Genomic DNA, 13,497 nt, shown 5'->3' with positions numbered 1-13,497 from the left:
ACCCTCACAAGAGAGTTACAGAAATGTGTGATTGACCTCTGATATTAAGTCAGTGTAAAAACACTGATGGGAAGGTTTTTTCCCCTTAAGAGCAGAATTTCAGACTATTTTAAGTACTTTTTTGTTTAATACACACACTTACTTTTCATGTTGATTAAGTAATTCTGGGATCAGCATTTAAGTACTATTTCCTACCAGAAATTGGGAAATGAAAGCAGAATCATATAAATACTCAACCTCTATGGTACGCTATCCTTCTTCCCAGGCTCATGGCTTCCTGCAAATTTTTCCAAAGCTTTCATTAAAAAAATACTAATGTTGGAGTGACTGGAGAAGAGGGCAGAGGTACAGACAGTATAAAGAAATAAAGCAATCAACTTTTAAGTCAATATAAGATCATTCTATTTATGTGGATTAATATGGAAATAAACATCTACCAGGTATTTATAGCAAAACTGAGTGTAATACAGAAAAAAATATGCACTTTGTATGAGGCATTCAGTTGTCTGTAACAACTGTGGCTTCAGAGTGTACCCATTAGTAAAAGAGATTCAATTTCATTAAGATCTTTAAATTATCTTTACAAATGAGAGGAATATGTATCATGCAGTCAGAAACAACATGAAAGCTGAGCCACTAATCAGCAGTTTAGGCAGCCTCTTTTGCACAGGATTATTAACGAACAGACTGTAACATGTTGCATAGACATTCCTTATTATTGGGAAAATCAAGAGGATCCTATGCAGGCTACCAACAACTGGTCTGACTTGTGGTCTGAAACAAAAATGAAGAGTTTTCAGAAGTTTTCAGCTCTCTTCAGAATAGTTATTTCATGATTTCTTCAACTCCTGAGCCATGTAAAATACGTAGTAAACATGTATCACTAGTTTAATTTTTCCTCTGGTGTTCCTTATCTGAATTAAGAAATGAAAGTTATTTTCATCTGCAGAAAAGCTCAGGTATTCAGAAACTCAGTCTGCATTCTTAGGAACTTAAAGGATTCCACCAGGCTTCTAAGACCTCATGCTCTACATCCCTGTGCTGGGACTTTAAAATACAACATAGCAATATAAATAATGTGGTTTTTAACGAATATTAGAACAGGAGATATAGATTATTTATATCCAGCCTATGTTGTTCAGAATCTTTTCCAGTTCTTTTTAATCATCTTAAAAAGAGAATGCTAGTGACCTCAAAGGGTGGAAAAGAAGAAGGGTAAGAATAGAAGCAGGGAAGAAAGAACAAGCACATAATTAGACAAGGATTGAAGGTCTGCAGAGAGCACAGGGAGGACAGTCATGATAGCAGATTAAACAAAGATAAAAGCCTTGAGTTAATAACTATCATAAGCTTTCCATTTATACAGTGTATCTGTCTCTGTCCAACAAGTAGAATTTCAGTCATTAGTTTTCTATTTTTTCCTCTGTGTTTCAATCTCAGCATGGTTCCAGCTTGTTGAGTATAAAGGATGCTAAATTTATTTATGAACAAGAATAAAATTCCACACAAGATAATTTTGTATTTATTTGGTTCTTATCAGAACAAAATAAAACAATAGGTATTAATCTAGAAAAGATCATTGAAACCTGATCTTGAAGTGATAACTACAGATGTTCTTCTAATAATTTATCCAAATTCTTTAAGCAAATCACTAGGAAACCAACTATAGCTTGTGGATTACTCGACCCAGAAAGCCTAGCCGTGTTGGCCCAGTATTAAGTCTTTTCCCTACGCCAAGAAAGAAGCAGAGCTTCTCTAACAGGCACTATCCTGATTTTCCCAAATCTTACCTCCAGAATCCCATTTGATTTTATCCTGAGTGGTGTACATTTGATATCCTCTCTGCAGCAGCAGGTATTCACCAGTCAAAGAATTCCCCAAGCAGCTCCTGTTCCCTGTTCCTCACTGAAGGCTGTATAGTTCCCCAGGACAGTCAAGAAACACAATTGCTGTAGAGGAAAGGGAGACAAACCTTTGATTAAAGTAAGGTAGCTGAGAAAAAAATTAACACAGATTTAAAGTACATAAGTAAATATTCACAGGGAATATCAGCAAACCAAAATTCAGTTCAAATAGCTCAGGCAAACTGACTCTTGCCAATATTTTCAGTCTAAGTTCTACCTTGCTTCCTCTCCTGCTAACCCTTGAAGCACATTTGTTTTAAATCATCAAGCTCTCTCTTTATGAGCAAACACAAATTACCAAAAATAAAACTAGAAAAAAAACCTGCAGCACCCCAAACTGTTGTAATCATATATAATGCTAATAAGACTCTTCTGGCCAAAAGGCTGCTACATCATATTTACCTTCAAAAGTGACAAATAATCGCTGCTTCAACAGAAAACACTCATCTTGAGTCAGAAATTGTGGATGAGAGGAAGGCAAGCAGTGTATTTGTATATTAATACAGGCTAAGAATGTAAACTATCAAGAAATTTACCATCTCCCTACCACATATTCCAGTTACAGCTACACACTTTATACACACAATGCATTTCCTTTCCAAAATATGCAATACTAAGAGAAATAATAACTAGAATAGAAGCACTAGTATTTTTCATATCTTGCCACAGAATGATGATTTTTTTTTTTTTTTTTTAACTCCACCAAATTCTAAAGAAAAAGGTGAGATTAGTTTGACTGAGATTCAGTGTCAGAGTGCATGAGAGCTGAATGAATGAAGGAAAGAATGACTATGCCTGCATCTTCAAAAATTCAGGTAAGCTTGCTTTGTCGTTTCTTTGTTTTCAATCTTTTATAGAACTTTGTGGCCACCATGAGAGGCATCCAGGCAGGGAGATTTATGCCAGTTACTAAATGATTGAGGTACAACTTCAAGAGTCCCCGGAGCAGAGGTCAGGGACTCCTTTTCATTTTATCAAAAAAGAGAGAGAAAAGACTAAAGGTGGATAAAGACAAAAGATGATATATATTCAAGTAAAGAGAGACAGAAAAAAACTCAAGCAGACAAAACTGTACATGAGAGAAGAGCTGGATTTCATCCCCAACCAAAACTAGTTTCATCAGTGCACTGAAAGAGTTAGTTTCCTTGTTTGTATCACTGTATTCGTTGCTGCAGCGTTTCTTAAATAAAAAAAATGTCAATGCACTCTAAACTTATTTTAGTTTTTCCCATTATAATCATTTCTGTTTTCATAAGCAGAAGTTTAGACTACTTCAGTTCACTTCCATACACTTTCTCATTCTTCAGTTTAGTTAGTATCAAATGTAAACTTGGATGAAGACAATGAATCAAGGCTGCATTTGTGCAACAGTAAGCATGCAAGTTAGGGTCAACGCATAGACAATCTCTTGGGGCGTGCAGCCTAACACAAAAACTGAGGGTTCGGGAGTATTTTCTTGTCAAGTTTCCAGGTCCTCTTGGAAGGCTGACAGACACTGAACTTAGCAGCACTGAACTTCCAGAAAAGAAGTGAGGACTGGGGGTTGACACATCAAATGCACAGATCTGAAATTGATATTAGGGGAAAATTTTGCCCATGTTTCAGGCTAGTGAAGTTTTCCTTCTCAATTCTACTTAATACCCGATCCACCAGACATAGTTACTCCAATGGATAAAGCAGCTAGATTTTCCATGCTGTGCTATAGATCTGTCGAGCAAGTCATGGAATGCAGTCAAGAAAATATAGGAAAATAGACAAGTAGTCACAGAGCAACAGCTTATTCTGCTGGTGAATCTCCACAGGTCAGTGGAGATAATGAAATTATGACTGCGATTGCCATCATAATACATATCTGGTCACTGGCAATGTCTATGAAACCTGCACCCTGTAATGTTTAGGACACAGCAGTACAGACAGAGCAGATCACTCTTTACACAGGAATGAACAAAAGCAGGTGGCCAGTTCAGCCGTTTCTAATGCTCAGAGGTAACTTCATTTGCCTAGACTCAAATTTCTTTCAATGCCAGTATGGAAAGGGGACAAAGGTTATGTTTAAAAGTGGGCATGTTCTCTCTCTCCTCTGCAAGCCTATCATACAAAAAAATAGAAGAATATATTCTGGCAAAATGAAGGATATTCCATCTAAATGACCCTGGAAAGCCTCAGTTCTGGTTCTCTTAGTACTGACAAAGACTTCCTAAGATTCATTTGTGTTTAAATGTTATCAGGCCTGTTCTGGGTACAGGAAAGCTGTTTCTGAAACCATTTTAGAGCACAGTTCTTCTAAAGACATGGCTAATCGATTATTATGTAAATATGGGATTTAATTTGGACTTATTTTATTTAAATCTATGAGAGGTTGCATTATTCAATGACTGCCTAGTAGCCAGTATGACACACCACGATGTCAAACTGCTTTCTGGAAGAGAATCCCCTAGGTCAAATTAACAATGCCAGTCCCTCCTTGCAGCCTCCCTCAAGTTTCATAATTACCAGTTATAATTAACCCAGGAAACTGATTAGCACATTGTTGATACATGCTACACCACTGACTACTGTAGTAAAGAAGGGATCCCATTATTTCCCATGGGTACTAAAATGGAAAATAAGCAGAGACCAGCTTAGGTGACAGTTGTAATTATTTGTGCTGGAATTAGAATGTCAACTTAGATAACACACTGATGAAGACGAGGCTAAACTATGTTTTTTATTGGTTAGAAAAAAATCTATGGATTCAAGGCCAACTGCTCCCCACCCTGTGGCATGCAAAGCCTTTATGGGGAAAAAAAGCTTAGTAGATCTTCAAAATGAAAATGGAAGTGATTTCACTTAATTACTATCCTTGTAATATTGTACATTACAAAGCAACTACATAAGATTAGATTCTATTAAAAACATTGGTTTAATTCAAGTTTTCTGTTGCCTATAAACCAACTGTTACAACCCTCATGAGAATCCTACAAAAAAGAGCAGCACACGCAGTGCAGATCTGCATCAGGAAAACAGGTGAGTCAGAGCAACCTTAACCCAAACATACAGATAAAACGATTTATTTTAATGCTAATTTTAATCCACGGACACAAATACAAGCAAAATCCTATCCAAGCATAAAAGGAAAATGATTTTGCACAATACTGATTTTAATCGTAGACAAAAGAACAAATACTTTGGTTACAGTTACTTAGTCATTACTGAAAAAAAAATGCATGTCTATAAAACACCAAGACAGCATTTTCCAGCTGCTAGAGAACAAAAAAGTATATTATTATTCCTTTCTCTTTTCCTGTACAAATAATATTATAACCTAACAATCAGCTCCAGACACTTACAAAGTTCTCTAAAGGGGTAAGCAGTCTGTTTTGTATGGTCTCATATCACAGAACAGAGCACTGAAGTTTCCCAAAAACTAAAGGTGCAGCTCAATCTTATTTGCAATGTCCTACTTTAATCTTAGGAGATTAATGGCCTTGGTTTTTTCTACATATTCAATGAATAGAGAGAAAAGATCCTCTTCAATGCAGTTTAAATGCAGAATACTTGTTCTTGAAGAGATGCCTGCCATCTCTATCATCTACAGAGGAACATAGGGAAGCCAGGCTCCCCAGGATAAAACTAAGCTATGCAAAATCCTTCTGTTTCCTCCACTGCACACTCCACCTTCATCTTACCTTGTATCTCTGATTGTTTCCAGCCCATAATATTAGTTTACCTTAATAACTTGCCTTTTAGAGGTGTGAAGCATTGTGTATGCTCACATCAACTTTTCAAACATCTCTACAGGAAAGTATGAATACAGCTTGGTTATTTAGGCTACTTGGCTGCAGGGAAAAGATGGCATAGAGTCAAACCACAGCTGGAGGTCTGCCCCACTAGCAGGCTCTCACTCGTGGTTAGTGTGAAGAAATAGAATTCTCTTTCTGGTCACACTTATTTCCCTCTTCTTGCAACTTCTGAGCAAGCAAGTACTTAAGTGTTTTCTAGATCCGAACAGAGGATGAATAGAAGTCAGAAAGAACTGAAGTTACGAAAGCTAAAATACCCTCATTCTTTAAACCGCTTAAAGATAATTATACAAAATTATGACTATTAATGCAGGGAGCTGCAAATATACAATTGTTGCTAACCTTGAATTCCAGCAAGTGTTTGTTTACACTTGAGAGCTTCTATACTCTTTCTGAATAAAAGCCTTTCTGTACTGGTTCAATCTGACGTGTTAATTTTCTCCTCAAATTATCTTGTACATTTCTGTGACTGGATAAATACACTGTGCTGTAAGCTAATAGCCATGTTAAGCTTCTGGAGAAGAACAAGATTATTCACAGGCATTACAAAGCTGTACTTCATGCCACATGTAATGGTGTGTGATACCAAAATGCTCTTTTATGGAATTATTTTACTAGAATTTTTTTTAGAGTATAAGCTGCATATAATACAGTCTCAAATCTAGCTTATAAATAGGTTAATAATAAGTTACAGAATATTCATATTTAACACACTCCCCCTTGCCCCTTCCCCCCCCCCACCCGCCCCCCACACACAGTAGAATCACTTATTTGAGTAGCCTTGCTATCACTCATTAGTATGATTACAGAAATCACAGCCTGCCCTTCCCCTACTGGTCTTGTTTTCACTTGAATTGGGTATTCACAGAGCAAAGCACTTCTATATTTTTCACCCCAGTCATGGTGTTCATTTGTCAGACTATGTAAACTATTCATGGTTAAAAAAAAGAATTTAAAAATACAATAGGCTTTTCCACAAAAACCACGCTTTAAAAAAGTCTGATATAAATTTATTTTACTGTGGCTTGTTTCCATTAACTATAGTTTTGAGCACCGTCATATTTCCTGCTTCCACCAGGACGGGCAGAGGGGAGGAAAACAGTGCCTTTTCCTCAATAGACCTTTTTTAAGGTTTAGTTATCAGTCTAGTTAAAATTAAATTACTGTCCTGGATTTCATACGTCAAGTCCCTTTCAGTTGTAATTACACTGTACACTACATGTGTTTTGGAGGTACAGATCTACAACAGCAAAACAGCTCAGATTTTTCCAGTAACATGAAATCATGAGCACGTAGAATAACTGATTAGACAAAATAATCATGCTTAAATAGAAAAACATTGCACAGACAGCTCTATTTTCTACACGCTGTTTAAAGTTTTCTCGTTTTCTTTCAGCTATTGCTTCCTTGGCCCCCTTTTCCCATCACATGAACAGAATAATTTACACGTGCATTAATAGCAACAGTTCTTTTATAGGACAGCTGAAGCCAAGAGGTAAAACAATTCTCATACTAAAAAGCTTTTCTAGATTTCTTGAGACAGCGTCATCAGTTGGTCTAACAAGAACAAAAATTCTCCTGAAACATCTTACATTTCATGATAATGTAATAGGTGCAACAATTTTTGAATTAAAAACAAGCTGGGAGAAATAACTATTACAGATGGAATTACTTTCAGATCTTTCTAGACATAGCTGCCATTTAGCCTTAAGAATAATGCTCCCATGGATGACTTGGGCTTCAGTACACATGGCTGGTCCAGTTAAGCAGCACAATGCACTGAGTTCAGTAACTGCACTGCTGGAATTCAGGCTAGCTCCTCAGCTGGTAGAGCTACCCCAAGCTTACACTTGCTGAACTGCTCGTTTTTCATCTGAGTGAACTCCAATCATTAGAATTTAGAAGCACTGTTCTAGTTCTGCAGGAGTATATAGAATTATCTATCCAGCTTAAGGAAATTAGAGATATTTTGTTACACTTCTAATTGTTTAACTGCAACTTATTTTAATGTGAATAAATATATAAGGCTAGAGTGCTGTTAAAAAAAAAAAAAAAAAGGTAGTAATTACTTTAGACCTAAAGCAGGTAATCAAAGTTAAGATCTCAGTTTTGCTGAGAAAGCAAATTTTTAATGGACTTCCCTGAGGGGGTTTCTGTACAATTAAATTCTGAAATACTGCCACTCTTAGAGTGTCCTCTCCCCTCATTCAATTCTGAAAGCAGTTTCAAGAGGGAACTGAATGGCTGCAGGTTGACTGATTGATCTCCAGAGAGTGAAAGGGGTTGTATCAATCTCTACTAGAATGGGGCAGGAGGTCTTCTCTAAATAACTGGAGTTACTCATCCTGCTGAGTAGGATGACCTTCCTTTTATACTGCATAATGTTCTGGGCATGAACTAGCTTTTCCAGAGATAGCTATTCATCTGCTTAACCTCAGGAAAGCCCCTCCCTCCCCTATCATCAATTCCCTCATTTTTGCATCTGCTGTCTGACCAACCAGCATCATGAAAACCAGATAAAACAACGAACAGGTCCAAGTGCTCCATAGTGGTTTGCACAAGGCCTGTACTTTTCCAGACAGCAATAAATCAGCTAAGGAATATTATGGCATTGACTAAAAGCAGGCACCTATGCATACAGAACAGGTTTAAAAACTGTTCCATGCATTTTTAATATTGTCTTAGAAAACCATAAAAAAAACTCCCTGTCACAGCCCCATGCCAGAGAAACTCACGCCCATTTTTGGAGCCCTAGAGAAGGAAGGAGGCATATTAATATCACACAGAAAGTGCCTGGTCCTCTCCCAAGATAAACAAGCATCAACAGAAACAGATTCTTTCCTACTTAAAAAGCCTCTGTGCAACATTACTAGATTTTAGATACCTGCCCCATCTTCCATCAATCTATCTGCTACACAAGGAAAGTGAAGATCAAGTGAAGCCAAAATCTCTTTGATCTGTGCTAGCTCTTAATGGCAGTTCAGATGTGAGGGGCCCTGGGTTCCAGCAGAGTCAATACCCAATCACCCAGGAAGCTTTTGCTGATAACCTACTAGTACTCAGTTATTTCAGAAATGCCTATGTGGACTACAGCCACAGCTTCTGCTGCAACATATTTCTGCTCAGCCCAGTTATTAATAGAGCTCTTACTCATACTTGAAATAACCTTCTTAGTTCCTGAGATCAGTGAACTAGAAAAAAAGAAAGGGAAGTATTACAAAAGATTGCATATTCCTCTTTTCAGACATTTCTTCCCCAGTTCTAAACAGTAACTACAGAAAACTCAAGTCTTGTACAGCTCTACACCCAAAATGATACCACTTCAGACCCTCACAAGCTTTTATTTCCTTTTTGCTTGGAGGCAAAAGCCATAAACATCTGATTGAAGCTTACCATTACTGCTTCTGTCTCAGTGCCAAGGAACTGCTCTCTGAACCCAGCTTTCAGCTTCAGTTTGTAAATGAAGCTCTACCATAGAAAGTCATTTGTTTCAGTTGTGAAGCTTTCTGATCAGTCCTACATGGACAGGTTCAAACACTGTGATCTCAATAATATATACTTTTCTTCTTTGAGGTCTTTCCAAACAGATTTGTTCTCAGTAATAAGTTAAATATATTTGTCCAACTTCGCAAATTCAACTAATTCAGTTGTCAGTCACTATTATTTCTGGAAAGAGTGCATCTGTCTGAAGCATCACTTTTTCCCCAAAAATAACCAAGACATATGCTTTCTGTTAAGAATTAAGCTGGGAATAAAAGATCACATAATTATTACATGCTAAAGAAACCTCAGACCAATATCTTAGAAGTGGGGAATGAAGGGAAGGCACTAGGACCATCAGATCTCTAGTACAAATTAAGCATTTCTTTGTTTGAAAAAAGTAATTCTGTAACTGCAGTTCAGAGTAATATCAGATGATTGATTCCACAAATAAAGTATTTTCTTTACAAAATAAAAAATAGTTTAAAAATTCAGTAAGTCTTGTTTAAGTTAATCCTGGGACATAACCATTCACAAATTCCTCTGACCTCAAGACATTCTAGAAGTCTTCATATGTTTTCAAGGGAAAAAACATGTTATCAAGATTATGGTTTTGGGACAAGCCGTAGTTCTGCTCAAAACCTACTGATGATCCCATTAAATACGTAAGTTTTATTTTACAGATTTCTCTCAGTTCTGGCACATTTCCCAAAACTAATTTTCTTTTAAACAGAATCACACACAGAATCACAGAATGGCCTGGGTTGGAAGGGGCCTCAAGGATCGTGAATCTTCAACCCCCCTGTCACATTCAGGGCCACCAACCTTCCTATTTAACACTAGACCAGGCTGCTCAGGGTCCCATCCAACCTGGCCTCAAACATCTCCAGGGACCGGGCTCCCACAACCTCTCTGGGCAGCTTGTTCCAGCACCTCACCACTCTAAGGAACTTCCCTGACATCCAACCTAAATCTTCCCTCCCTCAACTTAAAACCCCTGTCCTGCTGTTATCTACCCTTTCAAAGAGTTGACTTCCCTCCCGTTTGTAGGCTCCCTTTAGGTACTGAAAGGCTGCAATGAGATCACCCCACAGCCTTCTTTTCTCCAGGCTAAACAAGCCCAGTTCCCTCAGCCTGTCTTAGCAGGAAGGTGCTCCAGCCCCCGATCATCTTTGTGGCTCTCCTCTGGACCCTCTCCAATAGTTGTCTTTCTTGTACTGGGGACTCCAGACCTGACACAATTTCAACAGTTAGAATACAAGGCTATGTACTGTTCCTCTACTCAGACATTTCTACACCTATGAGAACTCCCGTTTATAGTGACCTTCAGATGGCTGGCACGATGCAAGTATCCTCATCAATTAGACTAGTTAAGATTTACAGAGCAGAAGTCTTCTAAGGTAGCAGCAGGAGATGCATGCTTTGTACCCTTAAACTGCTGTTCATCCTGCTTAATCATTTTAATCTACTAAAAGATGTTACTAGCTAAGTTACTTAAGAACAATTTTATCAGCTTAACTCTTTGAGTTAAGACTCCAGGAAGGAGTATAACTTGAGACATGGTTAGAGCACAACGTTGTAGAAGCTTCAAGTGTATTTTCGTATGACAGTAAATGGCACGTGCACAGAGTGATCAAGTAGCATTTACTGACCCCCAGAATAAACCTTTTTTCTTTCCAGAAGGATGCATCTTCATAGAAGTACAACACATCAATTAATGGCTCTTACAAATCTTCACTAAGAATCTAAAAAGCACAATAATTCATCTTAGACTTAAATATGATGTAAATCATAATTCATCCAACTCCACCCAGCATTTTCTAAGGATTTATTTACGGCAATATTTTTTAATCTGTTTCCTAATAAGAAGAGATTTTCTCTCACAAAGCTTTTTCTTAGATTATTCTACAAAATCAGTTGTCCACCAGTAAAATGCCCCTTGAAGTCTTGAATTCTACACAATCATAATAGGAAGTAAGCAACTGCTTCGATTTACTTTCCTATATGAAACTGTCTTTCCTGTCACTTTATGCACAGATGCACTGAGATTAGGTAAATTAAATTTATTGTGTGCCAATTATTACAGAAGATAACACATTATTTGTAATAAATAAAAAACAGCACATGTTCGTTGCAAAAGTAAGTATCAACAAGTGCAACAAATCTGCTTTACCTCTATTTCTCTTCATTTCACAATGGTTTTAACAACCCTTGTGTTCATTTCAGTGAAGCAGAAAATCTGATTAGGGGCAGTTAAGCAGATGGAATAACATTCCCTGGGAGCTGATCACATGCATTTTTCTTAGTGATTATCAAGTCTTCTCTTTAGAGTCTTCATCAGCTCTCTTCAGAATGCTCGATCTCTTTAAATGGGAAATAGTTAAATAGTGTTTTTTTTTTTAAAAAAAAACTCCAGAACTTAATTCAGAAAGTTGAATCATCACTGTTATAATTCTCCATAGTCTAATAAAAACCTTTCCAGTTTTCTGACCCTGAGATCTCTCCTTAAAATTTTTTTTTTCAAGTCATGAAATACATAGTTTTGAAGTGGACTTTTCTAGGACAATATCATCATATTTCACAGCAGTTCAACCCTTTACAAAAACTGCAAGCAAAAAAACACTTGAATTACTGAGCCAAACAATTCAACTACATGAACAACAAAGATTAAAAATTTAAATAATTGGCATGAAAGATTGACCATCCCAGCTGTACAGTTTTTAATGAAAAAGTTATTTGACCATTTTTCTTCTTCCACAAATGAAAAGGAAACAGATGGAATGAGTCTAACAGGTGCACTTCACAACTGCAAAGTTCTTGCACAGTTGATTGTCCTCACACTGCGTTGCATCTGTGTTTGGAAAGGAACTCTGAGTTCCATATCAGAACATATCAGAGCAGAAATTGGCAAGTTCTTATTCCTTGTTTACTGTTCCTTTATTTTTCACATAACCATAACCAGAAAAGAAGAAAGCCAGAAGGTTCTGATTTTTCACCACATACTATATTAATTCTCCAAAGTAAATATGGGCAATGTTTCTTAATGAGATATTCTTGTGTCCAGCCATAAGAAGCATTATAGGAGTAACTTCAGATCATTGCAATAGTGTGTAGATGTCTTCTGAAAAACCATTTGCCTTATTTCCAAATCCTCAAAATTCCTTCTGGAGAGAAAAATATACTTAATAAATTAAATTCCTACATAATTTCAACTGTATAATATATATATATTTTAAATTTTCAAGTTGTCTCAATGTCTCTCCATAAATCAAAACACTACTGAAATCATGTATTGATTCTACTAACTGTTCTGTCCTAACTTGACTGATTGATAAATCAGTCTTAAGTACATGATTATTTATGTCTACATCAAAATAATGAAATCCCACACTTGACTCAGTTTGTGCTATAGACTTGCAGAATATGACCAGATCCATATTTTGCATTTCAGCATTTTTTAAAAAAACTGAAACGTTTGAGGATCAAGGACTGACTACTTTGAATTACTGTCATCTCAATTATCTCATTCCATGGCGCACATGCATCAGAAACACTGATAATCCAGAAAACTAACAGATTTTACTGGCATCTTACAAGGCATCTTGTATCTGAATGCTTTTTTTTATTATTATTATTATTTGGTGGTGGGTAAGGGAGGGTGGGCAAATTACTAATGTACCTTTACCTCATTTATCCCAAAATATAAATGTTTTGTGTATATTAATGTAGTAGGCTTTTTATAGGTAGCAAATTAATTTAGGATTATAGCTGCTTATATGTTACTCATTTCTTAGTAAACTGTTTATTATATTTATAATTTCCTTAAATGAGGACATAAGAACAAGCATAACCCGTTAAGCCATAAGTTAAGTGAAAAAATATCTGAAAATAAGTTTTTAGTTAGATAATCTACATTCTGTACCATCGTTCTGAAACAAAAAACTTCTCCTCTGATGTTTTAAGTTTTTGTTTTGTTTTACTAACAAAATCACTGGATTTTGTTATGGGATCATTTGGAGATAGGAATAACAGAGATCACCATTACTGTGAAACTCTTATATACCAGAATGACACAGAAAAGGGTTGGTTTTGCTTTGTTGTTAAAATGCAACTAATTGTACATTGGAGAAGCTGGACAAACATGAACACCTACAGAGGTATCCAGACACACTGACTCCCATACACTAAAATACATAACTCTGTGAAGTTAAATGGTTGCTAATAAATTGTGAAGATCCTTCAAACAGGTTGGGTAGCTAAGAAACATTCTTGAATCTTTTCATGAATACAATGTCTCTCTCAGCTCTCAACACAGATCTAACCTTGATGTT

The 13,497-nt window shown here is 36.6% G+C and overlaps 1 long non-coding RNA gene across 1 annotated transcript in view; it reads right to left on the bottom strand.

Annotated features, from left to right (window-relative positions):
- Window positions 1-1,938, bottom strand: part of LOC146543627 (uncharacterized) — a 355,365-nt gene extending 353,427 nt beyond the window's left edge. The window contains exon 1 of the long non-coding RNA XR_014885712.1: window positions 1,791-1,938. This is a non-coding gene — a long non-coding RNA (uncharacterized LOC146543627). The remainder of the gene's footprint in view (window positions 1-1,790) is intronic.
- Between the last annotated feature and the right edge of the window lie 11,559 nt (window positions 1,939-13,497).

The sequence above is a fragment of the Meleagris gallopavo genome, chromosome 11 (genome assembly GCF_905368555.1).
Source record: "Meleagris gallopavo chromosome 11, MGAL_WU_HG_1.1, whole genome shotgun sequence".
NCBI classification, from domain to species: domain Eukaryota; kingdom Metazoa; phylum Chordata; class Aves; order Galliformes; family Phasianidae; genus Meleagris; species Meleagris gallopavo.
Note: the sequence above shows the minus strand (reverse complement) of the source record. Positions and strands in the feature narration are given on the sequence as shown.